This window comes from Mastigoproctus giganteus, chromosome 1, assembly GCF_048544385.1.
Source record: "Mastigoproctus giganteus isolate SK-2022 chromosome 1, ASM4854438v1, whole genome shotgun sequence".
Taxonomy (NCBI): domain Eukaryota; kingdom Metazoa; phylum Arthropoda; class Arachnida; order Uropygi; family Thelyphonidae; genus Mastigoproctus; species Mastigoproctus giganteus.
Window position 1 is genome coordinate 75,642,268 of NC_143575.1, and position 22,844 is coordinate 75,665,111.

At 36.0% G+C, this 22,844-nt stretch overlaps 1 protein-coding gene across 5 annotated transcripts in view; it reads left to right on the forward strand.

Annotated features, from left to right (window-relative positions):
* Positions 1 to 824: 824 nt before the first annotated feature.
* LOC150090899 (uncharacterized) overlaps positions 825 to 22,844 on the forward strand; it is a 175,951-nt gene continuing 153,931 nt past the window's right edge. Inside the window, exon 1 of one of the 5 annotated variants that reach the window (XM_090380587.1) lies at positions 825 to 897. The gene's annotated coding sequence lies outside the window, so the exon portion shown is untranslated. Of the gene's footprint in view, positions 898 to 1,300; positions 1,404 to 1,644; positions 1,776 to 1,858; positions 1,943 to 2,193; positions 2,389 to 22,844 lie in introns of those variants that run through there. The other 4 variants (XM_090380581.1, XM_090380573.1, XM_090380586.1 and 1 more) reach the window with 4 other exon arrangements.

Genomic DNA, 22,844 nt, shown 5'->3' on the forward strand with positions numbered 1-22,844 from the left:
CGGGGGGGGGGGAGTTGTCTGGTTTAACTGATTGAGTCACTTTCCCTTCCTCTTCTGCTTTTGCTTCCTGGTATTTTTCGGTAGTTTCTTCTCTTGAAGGACCGTCTTTAGCTTCTCCTTCTCTATCGCTGTTTCTAGTAGAAGCCTTTCCAGGTGGCTCCATATTTCTGTTAGGTCTGATATCAGTTTCTCTGTGACTTGTGAACCTTGTTTCATAGTGTCTAGGAGATTTCCCCTAAGAGCAATGACGGGGTCTATTGTGGAGATATCAAAAGAAGTCTCATCAACTGTCTAAACTTTTCTGGGACCTCCACATCTTTTATGTGGTGTCTTTCTGTTCTTGCGTCCTTGCCAGTAACTGTTTACATAAAATGTCCACTAGTTGGCTGGAAGGCTTCTGTGATTTCTCAAGTTTAGCTCTTAGTGAGGCCCCCATAATGCCAGTAGGTCCACCGGCATTATGGAGACTTCTTCTGGTGGAATCACACCCAGAGGCTCACACTCCTTTGGTGGGATTGTTGGTAGTTTTCCCTGCATTACCTTCATTATTGGATTCTTCTTCCACTTAGATAAGTACATTTCTTTCCCTAGCAATGAGATTGTTGTCACACTTTTTGGGCGTTTTTGTTGGAGTATGCCACGTCCATTGGGTATAAGTAGTGTGTTTGGAAAACTCAGTTTGACTGCCTGTAATTCAGGGATGCTCCCTCTTTCCAGTAATATCCTACTGCTACTTTTCCAATTTCCTTATCAGGAGAACGGAGAGACAGAAAATTGCACTACACTGTGTACACAATATCTTTGGCGGGCGAAATGGCTTGAAAAGTAAACAAAGATATTGTAATATGATAGAGCATCAGTCTTTAAACATTTATGGACTTCAGTATATGTACTTAAGTCAGTATTTGTTATTATTTAAACGTATATTTCTAAATATAGGTTGTTCAACACATGCAAACATTTGTATGCTAGTACTGTATTCAGACTCCATGATTTATTACAAATTTTGGAAATTGGATAACCGGAACACTTTGGCCAACGCGTCACATCCTTGACTTTGACTTTGACTTCGGGCTGAGTGGGAACAGAGTTCTGATCCTCGCTGATTTCTTCGTGCTCCCTCTCCTCTTCCTTCCCTTCGACGTGAAAAAGCTAGAAAGACACTGGCTAACTTAATGACATCGTCAAATACCCTCCCCGCGCTCATGAAAATTCTGGTGACGTATTTCTGCCGATTCCAGTTTCGATATTTATGTTCTTTTTAGTCAAAAGACTTAAAATACAAAAAAAAGGGGGGGGGGGATGAATTGTGCTCATAGCGATGCCATGCCAGGATTTATACTCCCTAATGAAGGAAGTAGAAACCTTATGTTCTGTTTATACTCAGTAACGAAGATGTGTAGGTAGGCTTGGGGAGTTTACAATTAATTGACCGACCATCGCTTCAACGTAACCGTGGCACTAAATTCGATCTTAAAATTATGTTTTAGAAAAGGGAAAATAAAAAAAAATAATAAAAAAAAGTATAGGAGGGTGGGCGAAGTTTTATATCTTTTAATTAGAACAGTTTATACTCTATTTGTAGGTTTACAAGGTAACACAATTGCTTGGGGTATTCACATTCGGTGAAAATGAATCTCGTTAAGGAAATTTCTGCAGTATTTGAATGTAATGAGTGAGAAGTGTCACTGTTTTAGTAGCCGTTGTCCATAGGTTCCTAAATCTTTTTCAGATAATGTATGGGAAATTCGGCGCTGAGGAACGAAGTGATGCTTGTAATGTTACTTGAATTCACCAGTTTATCGAATTAGGATTTTGTGTCGATTTAAGGCTTTTAGTCAACAATAATATTTACTTTAAGTCGTAATTATCAATTTTTAAAATAAGAGAGGGAAAAGTGTCCCGTCGTCTGTCTTACGAGAAACTGGGACGCTGCACTATTGTAAAAAATTTTTTTTTTAGGTTTTTTTCTGATTTTATTTTTAATTCGTTAACTGCAAGTTTTATAATTATTATTATTGTGTACAAGAAAAATTAAAGATTTAAAGAAGATTAAAGAAAATCACTCCTCAGTTAAGCGCAAACTGAGATGTGATTTTTTTTTTTTTATCATGCATTAACAGTTGATGTAATAGCGTAACCAGTGTTTTGAATACGGCGGGGATTAGATTGAAATGTGTGTGCACCTGGGTAGAAGTAGGATGGCGTAAAAATCAGTTATTAAATAAGAATATGTAAAAAAAATGGTATTGATGAAAATTTTTTTTATATATATTTGACTTATCCATAAAGCCACTCCTCCAAGGCTACACAACTACAAAACCTTAAGCATTGTTTACCCACCTAATATAAATATAGTACATATCCAGATAAAAATGAAAACACAGGGTAAGCTTTGTTCCTCATTCTTTTGAGAATATGCAATGTCCACTGAATCAAAAATAAAAGACTAAATATGATGAAACACATAGATATTAAGACAATTTATTTTAAAAGTAATTGTTTGCAATGAAATTGGCCACTGTTAATTTTGCAGTCAGTTGTAGCGAAATTGGCAAGTCAAGTTAGCATGACAATAGAAAACTTCAATAAAAAGCATTCCAGTTAGTAATGCAACATGCACAGAATATCTCATAAATATGAATTGTAAATGTAATAAGCACTATCATAGTTAAAATACTGGGTCTCCAAAATTAGCAAGTTACAGTATCATATTACTTATCTTCTTAGTCTAGTAAATTGTTTATTAGAAGTTGTACTTCCATCTCACCTGTGAGTTAAACCACTGAATGCACTTATTAAACTAGACATCACTGCATTTATTTGTAAGATCATGTACAGCTGGTGTATCTCGTGTGCCCACTAATGGGTTGGAAATAACCACAAATTTGGTGCACAAAATAATGCACAAAACAAATACAACGGTCAAACATAGTGTGAAAGGCAGACACAGATACACAGCTAAACTGAAGTAAACATTACACACAGCCGAACTGCGTGACGCCTTGAACTGGAATGGTGATCGCATCAGTGTTTGCCAACTATAGTCAGTTGAAAATAGCTAAGCCACAATGCAAAAATAGCTAACATCCTATGTTAACAATGAAAAAAAAAAATTTTTTTGTAGGGAATTTAAACAACTAGTGTATATTCTCCAAGAAACGTTGGGGGCATGTGCCTCTACCCTGAATCTGCATTTGGTGGAGGCAACATTACATTTCAAATGAAAACATTATTCATTAAACATTGTTAGTGACTTAAAATCAAATAAGAGTGACTGCCGAGTGAACGTAATGGGCCTAGTAACTAAAACAGGTTAAGTAGGCACATTTGTATTTCCAACTGTGCCTGCTTATTTTTATGCTATTTTTTTTTTATTAGTAATTGAAAAAATATGCAAAAGGAAGTAAACTCATAACATCTGTTTAAAAAAAACACAATTTTCCTGGTCTTTCAGTAAGTCCAGTTCTTTAAATTCATTTAAACTACCCACTTTCATAATACTAGATGGAAGTTTGTTTCAACAGTCAGTTACTCTCTTGCTGAAAGCAGTCTGTCCTGCAACCACAACCATCCTTTGCCAATTTATGTCCCACTGTGTTTTTCAGCCTAGAAAGAGTAGGGATGCTATTAGCATTTAGTTTTCTTCAATCCATTTAAAGTCCTCAAAATTTCAGGTTTCCTTGCATATGCTTAGTTTCTAGATCTTGCAGTTTTCATGACTTGAGTCTTTTTGACAGAAGGGTAACCCTTTAGTACCCCTGACTAATGTTGTTGTTGTTGCTCTTCTCTATACCCAAATCCACATCCTTCCTAAAATGAGGCTTCCAGATCTGTATGTAATACCCAAGATGAAGATGTAATACCCAAGATGTGGCTTAATGGTTACCTTTTACAACAGGATAATCATTACCTCCTTGTCCCTGCTTATAATCCTGCATAGTAAAATCCTGTTATTGCAAACTTCTTAGGGGTGCATGGATCATTTTGTTGTACTGAAATTTCATTGTAATGAATTTGCTGAAGAATATTTCAAAACAACCGTTATTTATTCAAGCAAATTCTGCTGCATTTTTCTAATAAATAAAAATAGTATTTTCCTTTTTATTTTAATTAAATACTAACTTTAAAATTAATAATAAACATAAAATGATTAAACACATATGCTACAAAAGGAAAAATATTTGTTTGGAGATAACAGCTTTGAAAACATTAAATTTATAAGAAATACTGTGTGGCTTAATGGTTACCTTTTACAACAGGATAATCATTACCTCCTTGTCCCTGCTTATAATCCTGCATAGTAAAATCCTGTTATGGCAAACTTCTTAGGGGTGCATGGATCATTTTGTTGTACTGAAATTTCATTGTAATGAATTTGCTGAAGAATATTTCAAAACAACCGTTATTTATTCAAGCAAATTCTGCTGCATTTTTCTAATAAATAAAAATAGTATTTTCCTTTTTATTTTAATTAAATACTAACTTTAAAATTAATAATAAACATAAAATGATTAAACACATATGCTACAAAAGGAAAAATATTTGTTTGGAGATAACAGCTTTGAAAACATTAAATTTATAAGAAATACTGTGTTATGTAAAATTTTAATAATTCACACTTTTAAAAATGTGCTACAGTAAACGCAATTTATTGTATTGCATTGTTTTATTTTGCAATGCATTATTTGCATCAATTATTGTTTTTAATTATAGTTATGGTTTTAATATTTAACATTTTTTAACAAATTAACATAAATTCAACTTGTGTAATTTAAAATGCATATTCAAGTGTAACACAAAGTTAAATTGGGTTATCACTTCTAGGGCTTTTTTTTTTTTTTTTTTTTTTTCATCTTTTCTTGATGAATGAATGAACCATTTTATATCATTCAAAGATGTTGAGAATTCTATGCAGTGTATGAAATTGAGTTCTTTTGCAGCATGTTTTAAACTTTTTTTATTTTTTTTCCCCTCTTCTTGAGCCAAAAATTACCGCATCTGTATTTGAACTATGAAAGTTATTCATAGTGTTATATGTAATTTTCATATATGGTAAACTAATATAGTTTTTAGCATAAGTGGACTTTGATAATATGAATTGTACTGAATTTTTCACTTGAACAGTTTTGTTCAAATATTTTTTTTTAATATGGTATTTGTTATAATGGGATTTTACTGCATATCAGTGACAGAAATCCAAGAGCTATCATAACAGCCTGTCTACACTGCTCAGAGAACTTTGTGTTGGATTGTACAATCACCTCTAGGTTTTTTAGTATGCATTGATTCCTGTCATTAACTATCCTAGTAACCTTTGTACCATCTGCAAACTTAAATATTGCTTTTGATATGCTTTCTTCAATATCATTAATAAATATATTTATTTCCTATAATGCACAGGAAAATATACAGGCATGCAACCTCCCCTCCTGCAACATACAAATAATTATTATTATGAAAAAAATGTATTTTTTATTCATGAAAACCGTAAGTTTAATTGTGTGCAAAATTATCAAGCAACAAAGTTCATATAGAAACAATGAAGTATTGTTATCTTTTTAATAATGTGAATAGACTATTTACTAGTTTTAATCATTGTTTTATGTTATGTGAAAACTATTATGTATTCTTCTTTTCCTTGCTTATTTTGTGTGTGGGCTGTATAAGATTCGTTATCACTGCCATTTAATTTTAGAATTTGGTGATTTAATCAATACTTCAAATTTGTTTAAAGATTTATCAGATTTATTTAATGTGCTACTGTATTACTGTATAAGCAGGTATATGTGTGCATCTTTGTGCCCTTAGAAATGCGAGCATAGCCCATGTAATTGTTTATCTTCACGGATCTTGTACAACATATCTGTTTGTACATGCTCCAAGAAGAATTAGCATTAGTTGAGGCATATGATGCAAGAAAGCAAGCTTATACAGCATCAGCCAAAAAAAAAAAAAACCCTTCCCATTTCACCCATCCGGTCACTCCAAATGTTTAGTTCAGCCTTAAATGTATTTAAGCTATCAATTTTCACAACAACAGATGGCAGTCTGTTCCAGCAATCAACTACCCATTGGCTAAAGGCAAACTTCCACACATCTATTCTACAACTGATAATGAGCAATTGTGCAGAGAAATAGTGGATCAGTAAACGAGAATGTCTTAAAATGGGAGATTTTAACGTTCCAGATATTGACTGGAATCTGTGAGTTGGTCTCTCGCACACTAGCAAGACTTTTTTGGATTTATTGGATGATTGTTTTCTACAGCAGCATGTTCGAGAAGCAACCAGAGGGAATAACACTCTTCATCTTATTATCAGCAGTGATTATTCATGCATTAAGAATTTGCAGATAAAGGAACCACTGGGTGACATTGATCACAATGTACTGATATGGGAAATACTTAAAGATGTAACTACAATCAGGGCTAAAAGGAAGCGCTTTTGCTTTCCTAAAGTTGACTACAGGGGTCTCAGACAATTTTTAAATTCTGTATAGTGGGATCAACTGATGATGTTACCAACGTCGAATTCTAAATTATAAATGGGAAGCCTTCAGGGAGGCTACTAGGCTTTTCATTCCAATAAAGAAATACTGTTCAAGGTTTAGGCCTAAATGGATGTCAGATGAATTAGTGAGGCTCGTGGCAGAGAAGAAAAATGCATGGGATGCATATAAATTATCAGATGACACAGAAGCCTACAACAGATATAAGCTGTAATCAAGTCACAAAGGGGGTTAGGCAGGCAAAGGCACATTATGAGAAATCTTTGGCAAAGGATACAAAGAAAAATAGCAAAGAGTTCTTTACTTATTTAAACTCTAGAAGGAAAGGGATGAATCAGATTGGACCACTTAACATAGATGGGTTGACTATTGATGACCATGCTCAGGTGGATGATAAACTGAATGAGTATTTTGCATCTACATTCACACATGAGGAGTTATTCAAGAAGGGAGATGCCAGAGGTTTATCAAACTCTAACAGGGAGCTAAATGATTTTGTAATAACTGAGAGCAAAGTGGAGGAGAAATTGTTGAAGTTAAACATTAGGAAGGCACCTGAGGTGGACAGGTGCCTTCCTATCTAGTTATATAAAACGAGGCAGCAAAGGAAGTAAGCAAATCCTTAGTCATAATTATGAGAGCTTCCTTGGACTGAGGAGAGGTCCCCATGGACTGCAGATGTGCAAATGTGTCTAATTCACAAATGGGGTTCAAAAGGTGACACAAGTAGTAGTAGTAGTATTAGTGGCATGTGATGCAAGAAAGCAAGTGTATAAGTTTATGCAGCATCAGCCAAAAAAAAACAAAACATCTCACACCATTCCCCTGAAATGCCTGTCGAGTTCCTTCTTAAATTTATTCAACCTATCAACTTCCACAACGACAGATGGAAGTTTGTTCCAGCAATTAACCACCCACTGGCTAAAGGCAAATTTCCGCACATCTATTCTACATCTGTCCTTTCTTAATTTGAATTTATGCCCCCTTAGGTTCGTAATCTGAACAAGTGGAAGGATCCCATCAGAATTCAACCTACTCAACTCTTTTAAGGCCTTGTACACCTCAATCAGATGACCACGCAGGTGCCTAGTCTCCAGCCACTGCAATTTGCAGAAGTTAAGCCTGTCTTGGTAAGAGGATCCCTTCATTCCCCTCACCAATCTTGTTGCCCTTCTCTGTACACGCTCAAGCAAATCGATATCCTTCCTAAAATGAGGCCTCCAGACCTGTATGCAGTACTCAAGGCGTGGCTTGACCATTGCCTTATACAGAGGTACAATCACCTCCTTTTCCCTGCTAGCAAAATTCCTATATATCATTGACAAAACCCCATGACCTGCCCTGGCAGCCTGTCTGCATTGTTCAGAAAACTTCATATCTGACTGCACAATTACTCCCAGGTCTTTTTCATTTTCTACCACCTTAAGTGTAATACCACACAGTTGGTAATTTTCTCTCGGGTTACTTCTACCCATATGCAGTACTTTGCATTTGTCAAGGTTAAACTTCAGTTGCCACTTCTTAGCCCATCTGCCCAAATTATCTAGATCCTGTTGCAGTAGCACACTGCCATTACTGTCATTAACAACCCTGCAAAGTTATTCCCTGCATCCAGTTCTTTTGTGACTGTATCATAGTATCCAATCAAATTGGTCAGGCAGACTTTCCCTTAACAAAACCATGCTATGTCCAAGCTATAATTGAAGTCTTGTCTAGATGATCCTGCAGTGCTTCTTTAACCAGTGCCTCCATTAATTTTCCTGGAACAGAAGTTAAACTCACAGGTCTATAATTACTTGTGTCAGCCTTTGATCCTCCTTTGTAAATTGGGGTCACATTTGCACATTTCCAGTCTATGGGTACCTCCCCTGAGGCCAAGGAAGCTCTCATAATTATGGCTAAGGGTTTGCTTACTTCCTTTGCTGCCTCCTTTAATATAACTGGATAGATCCCATCCACCCCAGGTGCCTTTCTTGTATTTCTTGTATACTTCAATATGATATGTAGAACACTTTCCTATTATACTCTCTAGAAATTAAAACAAATAAAAGATTAATGCAAAATGATTACAGTAAAAATCAATTGAACACAATTCAAAAATTAACTAAACTTTAAAAAAAAATTAATTAAAAAATCAATTAAAGTTAAACGTAAATTTTGAAAAATTATTTGCCTTCCTGAAGCAGACAATGCTTTTCAACTATGTGTTGTGATCACAGGAATGGAAATTACAGAGTGTGCGAGCTTGAATCTTAAATAGAGAGATTTTTGTCCTCGCGCATATGTGTGAAATGCCCCGATTATTTGTCTTTGCGCATGCATGCAAACGACAACAAATCGGTGATTAGATATGGATGGTAAACGTTAATAGAATTCTCATGTAATTTAATTTCAATGGTTTCTGCAATTAATAGTCTCGTATAATTACATTGGACACTAAGTATTTTGACCTCATTAAATAAAAATGTGTTTTTCATTAACGACATGAAAGGCCAATTCTGATGCTGCTGAACAAGAAGTACAAACTGAGGATGCATATTGTTTTACGCGCACAGTGAGTGGAAATTGTGTAGATCCTTGGTAAGATGAGTCTCAATCACTGCACGAAATGTATACCGAGTCATTTATTTGTGTCATGAAACAGGAAAGGACTGAGTGATTGTACAGTATAGCTAGTAATTTTCATATTGGTCTGGCCACAATCTTAAATTCGGTATATTTAAAGAATCTGTTAAGCTGCTTTTGCCACTGTTCAAAGTATGGGGCAGAAATAAAGTATTTTTTGATGTTACTGTTGTTAGTTGGTGTAGTTTTTTTAACTCCCATATAAAAAAATAAAATAAATCTGATGGTTAATATCTGTATTTCTGAGTCTAAAGCAGATTCTGTCATTGAATATTTATAGGCAATTGAGAAACTGATTAAAGATAATAGCACTTTTTTAGGTTAATGTGTGATAGCTGTAATAATGTAGAAGCACACCGGTGTTTGTTGGTTTGCAATAAATAATAAATTGGATTTTATTCGTGTCCTGAGTAAGTGTGAAATTTAGAAAATTTAATGTCTTAGTATCTGTATTTTCCCTTTCCAATATAATATTGAGTCTGGGATGAATATTATTAAATGAATGTAAAATGTCTTGAATAGTGCTACTATCAGTAATAACCAGAACATCGTCTAAATACCTCCTGTAGTATGTGATGCGAAGTAGAAAAGGTGTCAAATGAATATTCTCAATTGTTGAGAGATAGACCTCCGATGTTAAGCCGCTTAGACTCAATCCCATTGGAAAACCAAAAATTTGTTTATATACTTTTTCTTTAATGAAAGATATGCATTTTTTTAACGAGGCTGAAATACTTAGTGTCTAACATAATTACACGAGACTATTAATTGCAGAAACTGTCGAAATTAAATTATGTGTGAATTCTATTAACGTTCTTCATCCATATGTAATCTCCGATTTGTGGTCTTTTGGAAGCATGCGCAAAGACGAATAATTGTGGCATTTCAAGCGCGTGCGTGAGGACAAAAATCTCTTTCTCTGACGTCTCCGTAGCCAGGTGGGCAGGAGCAGCAGTGTGTAGCACACTGCTGATTAGACTGGGGTTCAAGCCCGTGACCACCAGATGCGGAAAGGTCAGGGAATGACTACTGCATATCCCCGGAGCAATATGGCCTTAGTTGCTAATTGCTCCTAAAAAAAAAAAAAAAAAAACCCAAATAACAACAAAAATCTCTCTATTTAAGATTCAAGCGCGCACACTGTAATTTCCATTCTTGTGATCACGACACATGGTCAAAAAGCATTGCCTGCTTCAGGAAGGCAAATCATTTTTCAAAATTTACATTTAACTTTAATTGATTTTTTAAATTGTTTTTTGAATTTTGTTCAATTGATTTTTGCTGTAATCATTTTGCATTAATCTTTTATTCTCTATGTATCATATTGAGGTAAATTTCTCTTATTCTTCTACAAATATTGATATCAATGTATCAATGTAGAACGTATTGAGCATCATAGCTCTGTTATATACTATCAGATTTATATTTTAAACTCTTGTTGACTATTTCATTCACTTCCTTTCTCTCCAGGTATAACCAATCGATACACACAATTATGGGAGATTGTCTGAACATTTTGGTGCAAAATTACATTAGATTAACATTAAGATACTCGGCCCAAATTGACCACATTTTTTTTCTAAAATATTGCCTTCAAAACAACATTATTCCGAAATTTGCTAGGGTCAATTTCAATCATAAAATTTCGGGCATAAAGCAACTGGCACTTGCCATATCGCGTAATGTAGTTAAACTTGCCTTAAAATCTCTGTATTCCAATAAACAAAAATACCTTTCCCAGGTAAGGAAACTTCGTGACAAATTAAAAAATTATCTACATCCAAATGATTGATCTCTATTGAAGACCTCCATAGATTTGCAACATGAAGCATGGGCCATAGAAATAAAAAAAACAGACACACTAACAAATTGAATACATTATCGTAGGTATCAAGATAGGTTCATACAAGTTCAAATACATGCTCCTGAGCTTTTGGCCAAGTGCTTATGAGTTTGTTGCAACCCCCCCCACAGGTGTACAATGTGTTATCACACAATCAGAATGCTTCAGCTAGTGCTCGGATACACCCTCGCCCAATATCTAACGTACCTGCATATCAACAGGTTACAAATCTTTCCTTGTATACATTATCGCACAACCAAATTGCACTTTTATCCAAAGGATTAAATTATAATTTATCACCTCGCAAGCTACCTAAAAAAAACAGTTCATAATAGCTATTGAATTTGGTCTTTGTAATGTTCCACAAAAAGATTTATTTATTCAACAAGTTAACCAAGTGGTGAATAACATAAAAGATACACGACTGCCTAAATCGAATAGACATGAAAGTTCAGCTTTACGTGAACTTCGGGAAAATAAAGACATTATTATTCAGAGAGCAGATAAAAGAGATACAGTTGTAATACTCAATAAAACTGGTTATATAAATAATTTAGATTCAATTATATCAGATGCCTCTACTTATCTTGAGATAGACCCGGTACTGTTTACCAATTTGGTCAATTGGTACAATAAAACATTAACCACATATCGAAAAAATGACTGCGTTACCATCTCTCAGTTCAAGTAATTGAAGGCCAGAACATACAGCATCCTTGCACTTTTCAGTCAGGTAAAACTGCATAAAAATGGATTTTCTATTCAGTCCGTTGTTTCTTACAGTAACTCAGCATTTTCATCCTTAGCCACGCATGTTTATAGTATTATATCTGTCTAATACCCATTGGACAGGCAATATAATTTGGGATAAAAAACTACGATACATTATATAATAACCGTAAGTACTGTATACTCTGCGATAATATTAATTTATTCTCACTGGATGTTGCTTCTTTATATACAAATGAAATGTTGAATACACATTAGATATTCTTTGGGATATATTAAATAATAACTCTTTACCGATTAATTATACAAAGCTTACTATTAAAGAAAATTTTCACTTAAACCTTTAGTTGAAGCCAACTATATCACCTTACAAGACAAAGTATATAAACAAATTTTTGGTTTGCCAATGGGATTGAGTCTAAGCAGCTTAATATTGGTGGTCTATCTCTCAATGATTAAGCGTTTGGGTAAAAAAGGCGTCAAAGATACATTTGACGCCTTTTCTACCCATATCACTTACTACAGGAAATATTTAGACGATGTTCTGGTTATTACCGATAGTAGTGCTATTCAAGACATTTGCATTCATTTAATAATATCCTAGACTCAATTTTAATTTGGAAAGGGAAAATACGGATACTAAGTCATTAAATTTTCTGAATTTCACTCTTACTCATAATGTGAATAAAATGCAATTTAGCATCTATTGCAAACCAACAAACACCGGTATGCTTCTATGTTATAAAAAAAGCTATCACCCATTCACCTACAAAAGGGCTATTAACGTTAATCAGTTTCTCAATGCATATAAAAATTCAACGTTGGAATCTGCTTTAGACTCAGAAATACAGATATTAACCAGCAGATTCTTAAACAGGGGTTACCCCCTTGCTACAATAAACCGAATTGGGGTATAAGCTAAGGATAAGATACGAAAAATTACACCAACCAACAACAGTAACATCGAAAAATACTTTATTTCTGTCCCATACATTGAACAGTGGCACAAGCAGCTTAACAGATTCTTTAAACATACCGTATTTAAGATTGTGGCCAGATCAATATGGAAATTACACACTATACTAAACAATCACTCAGTGATTGCGACTCGTCTTACCAAGGATCTACACGATTTCCTTTGATTGTGTACTTAAAATACATGTGTTCTCAGTTCGTGCTTCTCATTCAGCAGTGTCAGAATTGGCCTTTTATGCCGTTAATGAAAAACATACATTTTTATTTAACGAGGCCAAAATACTTAGTGCCCAACGTAATTATACGAGACTATTAATTGCAGAAACCGTCAAAATTAAATTACATGAGAATTCTATTAACGTTCTTCGTCCATATCTAATCTCCGATTCGTGGTCTTTTGTGCACATGTGTGAAGACAAATATTTGCAGCATTTCACATACATGCGTGAGGACAAAAATCCCTCTACTTAAGATTCAAGCTCACACACTCCGTAATTTCCATTCCTGTGATCATGACATATGATCGAATAACGTTGTCTGCTTCAGGAAGGCAAATCGTCTTTCAAAATTTACATTTAATTTTAATTCATTTTAAGTTTTAAGTTTTAATTCATTTTGAATTTTAAGTTTTGAATTGTGTTCAATTGATTTTTTACTGTGATCATTTTTCATTAATCTTTTATTCGTTTTAATTTCTGGAGAATATTGTAGGGAAGTGTTCTGCATATCATATCGAATTAAATTTCTCTTATTTGATAACCTAAATGGTTATCAAATGAACTAATGAGACTCGTGACAGAGAAGAAAAATGCATGGGATGCATATAAATTATCAGGTGACGCAGAAGCCTGTGGCAGATATAAGCTAGTCTGTAATCAGGTCACAAAGGAGGTTCGGCAGGCGAAGGCGGATTACGAGAAATCTTTGGCAAAAGATGCTAAGAAAAACAGCAAGGATTTCTTTACTTATATAAACTCTAAAAGGAAGGGGATGAGTATGATTGGTCCACTTGACATCAATGGTTCGACTGTTGATGATCCTGCTCAGATAGCAAACAAACTGAATGAGTATTTTGCATCTACATTCACACGTGAGGAATTATTACAATTTGAAAATGGAAGAAGGTTATCAAATTGTAGCAGTGTGCTTAATGATTTTGTAATAACTGAGAGCAAAGTGGAGGAGAAATTGTTGAAGTTAAACACAAGAAAGGCACCTGGGGTGGATGGGATCTATCCAGTTATTTTAAAGGAGGCGGCAAGGCAACTAAGCAAACCCTTAGCCATAATTATGAGAGCATCCTTGGACTCAGGGGAGGTTCCCACGGACTGGAGATGTGCAAATGTGTCCCCAATTCACAAAGGTGGATCGAAGGGTGACACGAGTAATTACAGACCAGTTAGTTTAACTTCTGTTCCGGGTAAAATAATGGAGTCGCTGGTTAAAGATGCATTGCAGGATCATCTAGACAAGACTGCAGCAATAATTAAAACACAGCATGGGTTTGTTAAGGGAAAGTCTTGTCTGACAAATTTGATTGGTTATTATGATGTGGTCACAAAGGAACTGGATGCAAAAAATAATTTTGATATCATATACTTGGATTTCAGGAAAGCTTTTGACACTGTTGCGCATGGAAGACTACTGTACAAATTTGAGCAGAATGGTATTAAGGGTAAGTTGCTACAATGGATAAAAGGATGGTTAAGTGGGAGAAGACAGAGGGTGGTAATCAATGGGTGCTGCTCTTCGTGGACTAATGTTATTAGTGGAGTCCCACAGGGTTCGGTGTTGGGTCCACTGTTGTTTTGTGTATTTATCAATGATATTGATGAAGGTATATCAGGCTTAATGTCGAAGTTTGCAGATGACACAAAGGTTGGCAGGGTTGTTAATGACAGTAATGGCAGTGTGCTACTGCAACAGGATCTAGAAAATTTGGGCAGATGGGCTAAGAAGTGGCAACTGAAGTTCAACCTTGACAAATGCAAAGTACTGCATATGGGTAGAAGTAACCCCAGAGAAACGTACCAACTGTGTGGTACTACACTTAAGGTGGTAGAAAATGAAAAAGACCTGGGAGTAATTGTGCAGTCAGATATGAAGTTTTCTGAGCAGTGCAGACAGGCTCTTAGGGCGGGTCATGGGGTTTTGTCAATGATATATAGGAATTTTGCTAGCAGGGAAAAGGAGGTGATTGTCCCTCTGTATAAGGCAATGGTCAGGCCACGCCTTGAGTACTGTGTACAGGTCTGGAGGCCTCATTTTATGAAGGATGTAGATTTGCTTGAGCGTGTACAGAGAAGAGCAACACGATTGGTGAGGGGAATGAAGGGATTCTCTTACCAAGAGAGGCTTAAGTTCTGAAAATTGCAGTGGCTGGAGACTAGGCACCTGCGCTGTGATCTGATTGAGGTGTATAAGGCCTTGAATGGGTTGAGCACGCTGAATTCTGATGGGATCCTTCCACTTGTTCAGATTACCAACCTACGGGGACATAAGTTCAAATTAAGAAAGGACAGATGTAGTATAGATGTGCGGAAATTTGCCTTTAGCCAGCGGGTGGTTAATTGCTGGAACAAACTTCCATCCGTCGTTGTGGAAGTTGATAGGTTAAATAAATTTAAGGAGGAACTGGACAGGCATTTGGAGGGAATGGTGTGATTTTTTTTTTTTTTTTTTTTTGGCTGATGCTGCATAAGCTCCTACACTTGCTTTCTTGCATCATGTGCCACTACTACTACTACTACTACTGTCAAATTCCAAAATTTCATAAAGCACCAGTTATTTTCAGATTTATACCCTCTTGCAGGAATAGTTATGCTCAGATACCTGGAATAACATTACAGCAATTAATTATTTGCTTTCACATTTTTGCTTAAACCTGTCTTAGATATTATACCTAACAGTAAAATAATATTTAATTAACCTATTTTGAAGGCTCAATAGAAACTTTTGATTTTTAAAGTGTTTTCGCCTGTATTATGTTCATGATTTTAAATCTTTCTTCAGTGAAATATATTGTAAATATGAACTTTAATTGAATGTAATTAAATGTAATGCCACATATTGGAACAATCTTTGTTAATCTGTGTGTTTTTTAACATTGTCTTTGATGGTGTAATGGTTTACGAGCAAATCAAGGACGCAAACTTGAGCAGTTCTGCCTCTCCATTGCTTGATCTTTTTCTCATAAACAACCCTTCTGACCTGCTAGCGTCCCATTTTTCTTCCAACTCATGTATTAATGATCTTGGTAAAATACCTCATCCATTCCCAACACTTTCCATTCAATGCCTCCTGTGGTCTTCCATCAAAAGGATGTCAGAAGGATTTTGACAAATCTTGATGCTAAGAAAGCTCCAGATCCTGATGGTATTTCTCCACTGGTGCTCAAAACCTGTGCTCTTGAACTTACTCCTGTTCTTTGCCGCCTTTTTTCACTTTCTTATTCCTAAGATGCTTTTCTTTCTGCTTGGAAATTTGCTCATATCCAGCCAGTTCCTAAAAAGGGTGACAAATCCCTCCCATCCAATTATCGTCCCATTGCAATTAATTCTACTCTTTCTAAAGAAATGGAGAAATCAATTAACCGCCAACTCTTAAACTACCTAGAAACCTTCTGTCTAATCAACGATCATCAGTATGAATTCCGTCAGTGCCGATCCACTGGTGATATGCTGGCTTATGTTACCCATTTATGGACAAATTCAACGGAAAAGTTCAGTGAAACACAAGCAGTTGCTCTTAACATCTCAAAGGCTGTCGATCGTGTTTAGCATAAAGGTCTTCTAAACAAGCTTCCATCTTATGGTTTTTTGTAATTGGTTATCCAGTTTTCTCTCTGATCGCTCACTGAGGGTGATGGTAGATGACTCTCTGTCTTCTAACTTCTCTGTAAGATCCCAAATCTTACAAGAATAAATAAAAGGAATTATTTTATATTAATTAGTTAGAAAAAATTTTTATAACAAAATTTTCAAATTCTTCTTTGTAGTTAGTACAAAGAATCTAAGATACGACAAGTTAAGTGCTTTTGCATCTAAATCCACACAGATATTCATTTGAAGTAGATTGCTAATTAGTTATGCTAATGTGAGCAAGTACAGTATAATTGGAAAGTGACAATGGATGGCAAATTTGATTTCTAAAAATAATTCGGAATGCTGCAGGCAGTGGCAGGAAAGATATGTTGGGCAAGCAATAAAGTCACCATCCTAAATTATCCATTAATCATGGTATGTGCTTGAGTAGGGTAATGGACTGTGAACCTTGTAATGGAAGATAACTTAAATTTCAGGTACATACAATGAAACTGACCCTAGAATGCATTTGGGAAACAGAAGACATCTGTTTCTGACTATGAGCAGAACAAACCAGATTAAGGGAAAGTTCCAGAAGGAAGTAGCTCCGCAACCTTTGTACTTCAGGGTAAGGATTCCTAGCCATACAGCACGACTGAAATAATGATTTGAGATGAAGGACGAATTGGACAAGTAGAGATGCTAGAAGAGAAGGTGATTGTATTGGTTAAGAAGGCGGAAGAATGGAAACAAGGAGCATGAGGAGAAAGGTGTTGTAGTAGAAAAATTTTGGTTTGGAATGTCCGAAAAATAGTGTTGAAACGTCATGTCGAAAAAGAATGGTCAAGCAGAAGTGCCTGTGTTTGATGTAAAGGTTGGAGGGTGAAGATAATCACTAAAATGAGAAGTGTGTCTGATGAATGGCCTGCTGAATGCTCAAGGAGTCCGAGCCTCGTCATAATAAGAAAGTAAATGGATGCAGACCATCGCCATCGATTCCTCTAAAGGAGAATCCAGGAAAGGAATGCCTATAGAACTCATAAGCCAAGCACAAGGAAGACGGCCACAGAGGAAAGCCAGAAGTGGAGGATCAATCTACCGGTGGCTGCGAAATAAAGAAAGGGCAAGGAAAAGTAAGTCCCCACCAATTATAAAGATTAAAATTGTTAGAATCCGCTCAGGACTGATAATTGTTAACTTTGTCGACGAATAGCTTAAGATAGGCCTAGAACACTAATAAATAGCAAGAAACTGGGTTAGGTGGGGAGAGAGAGAGAGAGAGAGAGAGAGAGAGAGAGAGAGAGAGAGAGAGAGAGAGAGAGAGAGAGAGAGTGAGTGAGTGAGTGAGTGAGAAAATACTATCTGTCTCTGATATAATGGCATTGTGTAGAATATATATGTTATATGCTTGGGATTATGTATAAGTGCTCTAGGGAGAATATATATCCCTAATTTGTATATGTTTGTGAAAGAAAAAAAAAATGGGTAGATATTTGATTGATAATTGATAATTGGCTATAGGAGTACTATTTTGTAAGGCTAAAAGGATTGTTTTCAGAGAGTTGTGTTGTCTGACACTGTTAGAGGGGAAATGTGTTGTGTGTACAAAAAAAATTTAAAAGAAAATTTTAGATTAATAAAAAAAAAAAATGTATGATGAATATGTATAAAGGATGCAGAAGGAAAGCTTTTATTGATCCTGAAGTTAACATTAATTAAAAGTAGTGTTGTAAAATTTCCAGAAGGAAGGTGATGATAATGTTTTTTAACCTTAAAGGCGATAAAGATGTGTAATTTTGTTGATATTGAAATAAACCTTTGTTAATGTTTATAAATTTAAATAAGTACCTCATTATTCTAAGAGAAATATATACTGTCCTCAAAAAAAAAAAAAAAAAAAAAAAAATACTTGCGCCAAGTCCAAACCTGTACAAGGAGAATAAATATATCCTCAGTGCCCAGAATCTTCTGTGACAGAAAGAATAAATATAGCAGTCAGGTAGCTTGTTAGCTTTGAAAGGGCGAGGAACCAGTTGTGCTTAAATCAAAACTAATACACAACTACCTAAATTGGGTTCCAAAGCACGGGGTATAATGACACTTAACCAGATAAATAGTAAGAAACCCCGGTTCTCACATCTCCACTAATGCTGGTGTCCCCCAAGGTTCAGTTCTTTCCCCCACTCTCTTCCTCTTGTATATTAATGACCTCCTTCCATTGATTGGAAATCCTATCCATAGTTTTGTTGATGAGAGCAGATTGCATTCCACTTTCCATTTTGAGAAACCTTGCTCTGCTCAATCAGCTTCAACTTCTTGAATATCTGCTACCAATTCCTTAAATGTCGATCTCCAGGTAATTCTCCAATGGGGCAAAGACAACTTAGTTGATTTCAATCCTTTTAAAACTCAGTCTTGTCTTATATCTCACAAAAAGAATTCTTCTGCTCCTCCTGTGCTTATCTTTGGTGACACTCCGATTTCTAAGCAAGTTGATATATCTCTTTTTGGGATTACCCTGACTTCTGATCTCTCTTGGCACAAGCACATTACAAATATTGCTTTCTCTGCATCTAAAAAACTTGGTCTTCTCTTTCGTTCTCGGCATTGCTTTTCTTCCAAACAGCTGTTCACTGTGTACAAATCTGTCCTACCATGGAATATTGTTCCCACACCTGGGGCGGTGCTCCCAAAACCTCTCTCAGGCTTCTAGATTCCATTCAGAAGAGGGCAGTTAGGTTAATTAATGACTCATCTCTAACAGAGTCTCCATTCGCTGTCTCATAGACGTTTTCTGCTGCATGCCTTTTCTACAGATACTTCCATGGGCACTGTTCTGATGAATTGGCTTCTATAATTATTGCTCTCTCTTTCAAAACAGTTCAAACGCGTGCCACCACCAGCCAACATCCATTTACTGTCCAACTTCAAACTCACAGAACCAACTTTTCATCTTCTTCATTTTTCATCAACCCGTTTTCTAGAACAACCTTCCTTCATACTTATTTCCTGAAAATTACAGTCTATAGAAGCTCAAGTCTAATGTCAACAAATATCTTCTTTCGTCTTCTCAACCTCCAACCCAAGCATGGTACTAAGTACTATAGGTTCTAATACTTCTCGTGTTTGGGGTTATAAAAAAAAAAGTACACGGTTGAAGTAAGGTTAATTAATGACTCAGATCACAACTTGGTGATTGTCCCTTCTCTAATGGAGCCTTTATCTCATGGCTATTCCCAACCTCGTGTTGTTTGGCATTACAAGAATGCAAAAAGGTGATGTTTTACTGTTTCAAAACTTCTGATGTCAGTGTTTGCTTAGATCGTGTCAGTGAAATTATTCTTGTAGGAATGGAATCCTTTATTCCACACTCCACTTTAAAATCTCATCCTTTATCTAAACCTTGGTTTTCCAATAAATTCGCTAAGGCTGTTCAAGAGAAGAACTTTGCATATCGTAATTGGCTTGTTTCCAATTCTTCAATTTCATTTTCTGCCTACACAATTTCATTTTCTGCTCGCTCCAAACTAGATTTTGAACAGCCTAAGAGTAGAAAACTTGCTTCTTGCCCTAATCATAGCCGAGAATTCTGGTCTCTTGCCAAAGCTATTGACTGCAACTTTTGCCCATCTCTGCTCCCACCTCTGTCAAAACCAGATGGTTCTATTGTTCTATTCTATTGTATGGATATCATCAAGGATAAAGCTGACCTGCTAGCATCCCATTTTCATTCCAACTCATGTATTAATGATCTTGGTAAAACATCTCCCACCATTCCCAACACACTCCATTCAATGTGCGTCCTGTCAAAAGGATGTCAGAAGGATTTTGACAAAACTTGATGCTAAGAAAGCTCAATGCCCTAATGGTATTTCTCCACTTGTTCTCAAAATCTGCACTCCCGAACTTTCTCCTGTTTTTTGCCACCTTTTTTCATTTTTTTATTCCAAAGGTGTTTTTTCTTCTGCTTGGAAATTTGCTCATATCCAGCCAGTTCCTAAAAAGGGTGACAAATCCCTCCCATCCAATTATCATCCCATTGGAATTACTTCTACTCTTTCTAAAGTAATGGAGAAATCAATTAACTGCCAACACCTAAACTACGTAGAAACCTTCCGTCTGATCAACGATCGCCAGTATGGATTCCGTCAGTGTCAGTCCACTGGTGATATTCTTGCTTATGTTACCCATTTATGGACAAATTCAATGGAAAAGTTTGGTGAAACACAAGCAGTTGCTCTTAACATCTCAAAGCTTTCGGTCGTGTTTAGCATAAAGGTCTTCTAAACAAGCTTCCATCTTATGGTTTGCCAACTGTTTTTTGTTATTGGCTATCCAGTTTTCTCTCTGACCACTCACTGAGGGTGATGGTAGATGGCTGTCTGTGTTCTAACTTCTTCACTAATGCTGGTGTCCCTCAAGGTCAGTTCTTTCCCCCACTCTTTTCCTATTGTATATTAATGGCCTTCTTTCATTGACCGGAAATCCTATCCATAGTTTTGCCAATGATAGCACATTGCCTTCCAGTTTGAGAAACCTTGCCCTGCTCAATCAGCTTCAACTTCTCGAACATCCTCACCCCAGGGGCTCACATCTGGTGAGTATGAGCTTGGCACACCCAGGGTCCTGAGCTAGAAACATCATTCTTGGTGATTCCTTTCTGCTTCTCTCTCTCTCTTCCAGGGTAACTCAGAATTTTTACTTTTTTGACTAGTGTAGCATAAGCCTCAGGCTTCTTTGTACCGTATCTTCTTTGCTTCAGGCTTCTTTGCATAATATCTTCTTTTGTCTTCTCAACCTCCAACCCAAGCACGGTACTAATACTATAGGTTCTAATACCTCTCGTGTTTGCAGTTTTCATAAAAAAAAAAAAAAAAAAAAAAAAAAATTGTCCTAATTTTTGCCATGGTTGTGACCATTTATTCAAAACAGTTCCTGAGGATATAAATGACAAAAAGTCAGTTATTTAAGCCAGAAACAAAAACAAAAAGCCAGTTATTTATACTTGGACATTATATATGAAAAATAAGTCTGTGGCCATTGTCAATCCACTGCAGGATGGAAGCCTCCTCAGTAACTTTAATCCCGGTCTACTTAATAATGTGGGCTATTGTACTCCAGCTCCTGGCCACTTGGTTATGCAGCCCCCCCCCTTGATTTGCACCGATTCGCAATAGTGCCGGTCACTAACCACAAGGCCATTTTTATTTTTATTTTTGCAGTTTTTTTTATGAATTGAAAGTTTAAAATCATCAGACAAAATTTATGGGCATCGTATTGTACTATGTGTCATGCACTGTTCGCGTGATTATGAACAGTTGAACTAATCAGCAATTAGCGTATCAGAGATGAGAAAACTTCCCACCCTCAAAGTAGCCACTCATCAAAGTGGGAGGTAAAGCATTCAGTTGGTTGTTTACACCATGTACACAAGTTGGAAATTTATTACTAATTTTGCTATTAATAAGTTAAATACATAATCATTAATAGTAGTGATAGCAGTGCACAGCTTTTGCCAGTTGTGTTATTAAGTTTTTAATTTAGTTATAATAAAGAGACGCCATGTCTGGTAAAAGAAGTTCTATGAATTCTAGTGAAAATGAAAGTGTGAAGAAGGCACGTCAATCTTATCACATTGGAAAATAAGATGGTGGTTATTCGGAGGATGGAAGCTGGTGAAAACTGCCCGAATGTGTGTAGGGTTATGAATATGTCTCCGTCGACTGTGATTACAATTACGAAGAATGCTGATAAAATAAAACAATCGATTCAAAGTGCTACAAGAGTAAGTGCTACACAATTTAGTTACAGCAGAAATAAGCTTTTGGAAAAAATGGAGCAATTGCTGACACTTTGGGTCGATGATTTGAACCAAAAAAATATTCCCTTGATCCAAGCTGTAATAACTGAAAAGGCTAAGTCAATTTTTGAAGACTTAAAGAAGAGAGAAGGTCAGTGCAATAAAATATTTTTGGTTATCAAGGGATGGTTCATGATATTTAAAGCAAGAAACAAATGCAAAAGTGTGAAAATTACTGGCGAGGCAGCAAGTGCAGATGTTGAGGTGGCTGCCGTATTCCCTGCAGAGTTTCAGGCCATAGTACAGGAGGGTGATTACCCTTCAGATCTTATCTTCAATGTTGATGAAACGGGACTTTATTGGAAAAAATTGCCCTCAAGAACCTTCATTGCCCACGAAGAAAAGTCAGCTCCTGGATTTAAAGCATCAAAAGACAGGCTGACACTTCTGTTGGGAGCAAATGTGTCAGGCAATTTAAAATTGAAGCCCATGTTGGTGTACCATTCAGAAACACCATGTGTTATGAAAGGCTTAAACAAAGCCATGTTGCCTGTGTACT